Source organism: Camellia sinensis, chromosome 7, assembly GCF_055761805.1.
Source record: "Camellia sinensis isolate YWXY chromosome 7, ASM5576180v1, whole genome shotgun sequence".
Classification (NCBI taxonomy): domain Eukaryota; kingdom Viridiplantae; phylum Streptophyta; class Magnoliopsida; order Ericales; family Theaceae; genus Camellia; species Camellia sinensis.
In genome coordinates, this window is record NC_138967.1 from 6,535,528 (window position 1) to 6,541,193 (window position 5,666).

A 5,666-nucleotide genomic window follows, 5' to 3' on the forward strand; every position below is an offset into this window, starting at 1 on the left:
CTTCTATTTGCCCAAGCCCGACCTAATTATCTAAACTTTTCCCCTCATCACCTCATTAATTCACTAATGCAGTAGTTACATATTTATGCAGTAGTTACATATTTATGATATTTTTATATCAGAGTAATTTTTTTAAATTAAATAGTTTAATAGTTATGATTGTGTTATATGATGATATATAACATATTTATGATATTTTTATATCACAGTAATTTTTTTAAAACTATTAATGAAATGGTTTATATTGAATAGTTTAATAGTTATGATTGTGTTATATGATGATATATAAATTATAAGGCCACAATTTCTCTCCAGTCCAAATCTGGATTGGACGGTGCTGTTCGGCCTTTGGGGGCTCACTACGGGTCGTGTTTCGATAATCTAAACCGTTGAATGTGTAGAACTCGTCGAGTACTATATGTTTATAAAAAATCACGTTGATCGGATATCGATAGCTATATGATCAAATCAGTTTTTTATGAAAAAAAATGGACGGCGCAAAATAAACGGCTTACAAAAAACTGATTTGATCATATAGCTATGGATATCCGATCAACGTGATTTTTTACAGATATATAGTACTCGACGAGTTCTACAAATTGAACGGTTTAGATTATTGAAACACAACCCGTAGTGAGCCCCCAAGGGCCGGACAGCACTGTCCAGTCTAAATTTGGACTGGAGAGAAGCTGTGCCCAAATTATAATGATTAATAATAGGCTTCGTTTAGCATGAGTTATTTTGGCTAAATTAGGTAATAAAAACAAAATATATTAATTTAACTAATATGATAAAATATTACATTAACTAATATGATAAAATATTACATCTAAACCATAAACATTTCACTTTTTCTCCCATAACTATCAAATCAACTACAAAAAAAAAAAAAGGTTAAAATTTATCTTGAACACAATTTTTTTAGCGAGAATAAAAATAACAAAAAAGCTAAGCTATTCATCCCAAACGAGAGCTAAATATTAGTAGTTGACCCACTAATCTTTTTTTAATAATATTTTATTTTATGATCTGTGTTACAAAAAAAATAATATTAATTTAATTTAAAAATAAACATGGTTATAATAATTTCTTTTCATAAACTTAATCATATTGTTTTAGAAGAGTGTTATTCAAATATTTATATATAATATTTTTAGTTAATTTTTTTTTGAATATTTTGATAATTTTATAAAAATGTAATCATCATATAATGATTTCATATAATATATATTAAATTATAAGATAATTATCATCATACATATTGTATATAGATATATAAAATTTAAATTAAATATAAATATTTCATAATAAAGATTTTCACATTAAACTTGAACCAAACTACATAAGGCTTGATTCCCATCTTCGGGATACGTAAGCAACTTCATTCTGAAGTCCAACTATAAACACTTCCAAATCAACTGTGTTCATGTGATTGTTTTGGTCATATTTGCCTTTGTTGCGCTCAAGAGCTCAGTTGTGATCTCCAGTGCAATGCTATTTAAATAAGGGGCAACTTTCCAGTTGTTGGGATCCAGGGTTGTACATCTCAGTGATAGATCTCAGGCATGTTCAGTTTTGATCCATATCGAAAATAGTTTTGAAAATTTTTAATAAAAGTTGATTTTGTTTAAATTAATATTTTTACGACTTAGACCATTTTTGGGCCATAACGGAAAATTTTCAATACCCACAACCTTCAATTACATTGATTTCAGTACAGAATTCTCCTATTCTTGAATATAAATTGAAGTTGCTTTTTATTACACTAATAAAGAAAACTTGAAAGTACTGATAAAGCAATAAACTCGGGGCATGGATAAGTCAAATGTTCCTACGCCTCCTCCCAGAGCTTGTACAAGCCTCGGACACCAAAGAAGGCCCGGTTTGTGCCTCTTTATCGAGCCAAGCTATGCACTCGTCAGAAAAGGTACAACTGAAAGTGGGAGCGGGAGCCAGGAGTTCTCTCGTCCTCCATACTGTGGCATACCGAGCCAGATGTGAGCCTTGGACTGGAAACGTAGCAGGATACTCTACCCCATCTTCCAGGCAAGTCTGATCATGCCCAAACTGACACCGAAATCTGAATGGAAAGTAGAAGACACAGTGTGTCAGGCCAATCGGCTGAATGCCCGGCTGGCGAGACATGCTGTAGCTCATCATCGGCAGATCAAGCCAGGGGCAGCGCCAAACAATGTTGATAGCGGATAGGCTACACATCCATTCGCAGCACCATCCCTCGTTTGGGGCATCAACTAGTCGTTGTCGGAAGAAATAGCCGTGTGCTAAATATACTGGGTAGGAGTCCACCACTCTCAACTTGTCCATCAACCATATCTGGGGAAGGGTTTTGAGAGCAAAACCAAGCCTGAAGGCCAAGTGATGTGAGAAATACACATGTAAGTAGGGTGGGAAACATTACCTGCAGCAGTAGTGGACTCCCTGCAAATCTAGTCGTTTTCTGGTGATGGAAGGCATCCAAATCCATCAGTGTCTTAGCTAGTATCATGGTAATGTAGCTTTTACCCTCCTTCAAACCTTCGGCAACCTCAATCAAACAGATGCTAGACCCTCCGGAGCCTGGGGCAAGCAAGAAATGAGACAACATGCACAAGTAGAGGGCGTGTCGCCGAAAACTCTGCCAAAGATGGTCGCCGCGGTCACCGGCATCAGAAAACCGATGAATCAAGCTCGGAATATCCAGTTCTCCGTTGCGAATTAAAGACTAAGCGTCATACAAAGTAAGTCCACACATCCATCATAAGGCTTTGATGTGACCAAACAGAACTAGGGCAAGATCTCTTCATCGCGCTGAGATTCCATTAAAGCTTGGAAATCTTCAAAAGTGGAACATATCTCTTGTCCGCCAAAGCTAAAAACATGAGTTACCAGATTCCAACACCTAGTCGCGGCATGGAGGAACGGAAAACGCAGCGGGGTACGGCTCAACGTGAATATTGCATTTATTCCAAAACTCTGGAAGTTTAACTTTTTCGAGCCATCCAAGTTTGCAATCCAATTTGTGAGGTTTTGAGTAAGAAATGCTTCCATTTGGAGCAAAAATGGAGTTGGTATGAGAAACCCATGAAGTTGGAACCTTTATAGAAGATAGAGCATTGAGTGGAGGACATATGGTAGAAATCTGGAGATTCCTAGAATTACTGGTCAGCCGGCTAGTTCAAGTAGCCGACCGACCACCTTAACTGGCTGGCCGGCCACTTAAGTGGTTCACAGAAGCAAAAAGTGGCTGGCAATGGCTATAAGTGGACGGCAGCCACTGTTTGTCCCCAGCAGGTTTGTCTCGATTTGTCTGTGTGCTGGGAGTGCTGAAAATCTATGTTTTGTTCCACTCTGGATGCGTTCTGTTGTGGTTTTGTCGATTTATGCTCAAGATTGTCATTTTTGTTTATTGAGTTGTTGAACTTTGTTTATCGAGTTGTTAAGTTTTGCTTATCGAGTTGTTGAACTTTGCTTATTGAGCTGTTGCAATTTATTTATCGAGTCGTTGTCTTGCTTATTGAGTTGTTCTTTAAGTTGTTTTGTTTTGCTTGTTGTGTTGGTTCATTACCTGACTTTACAATAAACAAATGTTCAATTTCCATCAATCTCATTTTTGTGCAAAGTGATGTGATGCGATGCTTAGAATGTAAAATGCAACACTTTTTGAACAAAAAAAGTTGTTTTCATTCCATCATGGTTTCTCTTTACAAAAGGTACAAAGTTTAAAGAAAATAAAACTGCCTAAGGCTGTACAAAAATGTGCAAAAACTAAATCAAAAAGAGAAATAAAGCAAAAAACAAAAGCATTTGAATCGGTGCCATCCAACTCAAGACTGAGAGGCTCTCTTCGCCCTCTTCCTCGACTGAGAGAACTCTGGAGCATCGTCGCCATCAGCACCGTTGTCTGAACCAGAGCCATCCCCGCTCTCATCCTCAGAGCCCTCATCGGCTGACTCTGACTGAGGACTTGCTGCCTCCTCGTCCTCACTGGACTTGTCGTCATCACCGCGTCTAGTAGGCCTTCGATGTCTCCCTCGGCTGTGTGCTGCTGGAGGTGGTACTAAAGGTCCTACCGCTACTACTGCTGGGGCACCTGATGGAGTTGACGTCTCGAAAGGGATCTGGAAAAGAGGAGTATATCAAAAGGTATTGATTGCGATATATAGCAGATGCAATATATTTGAAGCAAGAGATAATGTGTTGTAAGTAGTAAATGATTGCAGTGTGTGTATGCTGTGAGCAGTGTGTGGGAACAGTGTATCAATGTAGTATTTTATTGCAAAGTATCAGATCAGCGTAGTAAGGAACTGTGTAAATGCTAATGCATTAGCAGAGAATTTCATGGCATGAAATGCAAATTGAAGAAAGATTATTAGGATCCTATAGAGGCTGAGTAGGTCCAAGCTCGTCTGCATCATCTCAGTTAAGGAAGCTACTAAGTTAAGAGCCTGTCATGTGTACTCAATAGGTGCTTGCAAGTGCATTGAAGCGATTAGTATTCCATAAAGCATAATTAAAATGAAGTAAATATGCAGAATGTAAAGTTTGGTACATACCAGGGTCCGGCCTCGAACTCTAACAAGCGCGCGCCTGGCCGGTACGGGCTCGATGAGGATCTAGCAAGTAAGTCAATGATGTAGCCAAGTCTGGCCATTCGGTACTTTGTTTGGTAGTGGGCATCTCCCTAACTCTGTATCTCTATGCTCGAGACCTGCTCATCGATGGGGTACCACCGCTCTAGCCCTACTCGACGAAGCAATAGTAACTGTCCTCCATGTAGGAGCGCGAGCACTTGCCAACGAGGGCATGAGGTATGCCTCGATGTAAGCTGTGTAGTCCTCCTCCCCAATGAATCGATCTGCATTCATGCCATGCATAACATCTGTGAGCTCTTGAGAGGAGATACTCTCTGTGCTCCGTATGGATGGTGGAGGTAGTAAGGGGATCGATTATAATTGCATGCCTAATGTCTGGCGCCTGAAGCGCTCTCCAAGAAACCAAGCTCGACCCACCAGTCCCTCGAATAGGATCCAGAATCGGGAGGCACCCCGGGCTCTAGCAAAATGGAATCGAGCAAACTCTGGCATAGCCTCCCAAGGCTGCCATGTAATTTACAGACAGCAAGTGCATTAGTTGCCAGTAGATATGCAAAGTGAAGTAAAGCTGAAAGGCAAAAAAAAAAAAAAAAAAAACTGTGAGCTTTGAATTACCTCTGCTGGCCTCACTGTGTTAAAATACTAGCGTAGGAAGGGAAGAGTCTCCCGGGCCCCCGGCTGGCACCGGCCGTCATAGCGACGTGAGTAAGGTACGTCAGAAGGTGTCTCAACCTCCAGCTCAGGTGTAAGCACTGGGAAATAGGCGTATACCCATAGCTGTGAAAAGTAGGAGGGTGGCTATGAGAATACAGAATACAGATAATACAGAAATCAGAGTATGGTACAATGTGCAGAAAGTACAAGTGCAGAACAGAAATGAGACTGTGTGTGCAGTATGCAGTGTGTGCAGAAAGTGCAAAGCAGAAAGCATATCAGGAATGTAAAGCTGAAAAGTAAAGCATACCTCCCAGGCTCTGCAGTAGCCGCCTACTCTGTTCCCGCTCCTACGGGAGGTCGAGCTCATATAACAATAAAGAGTGGCAAGGGCGGCGCCTCCCTAATCATAATGTCGTA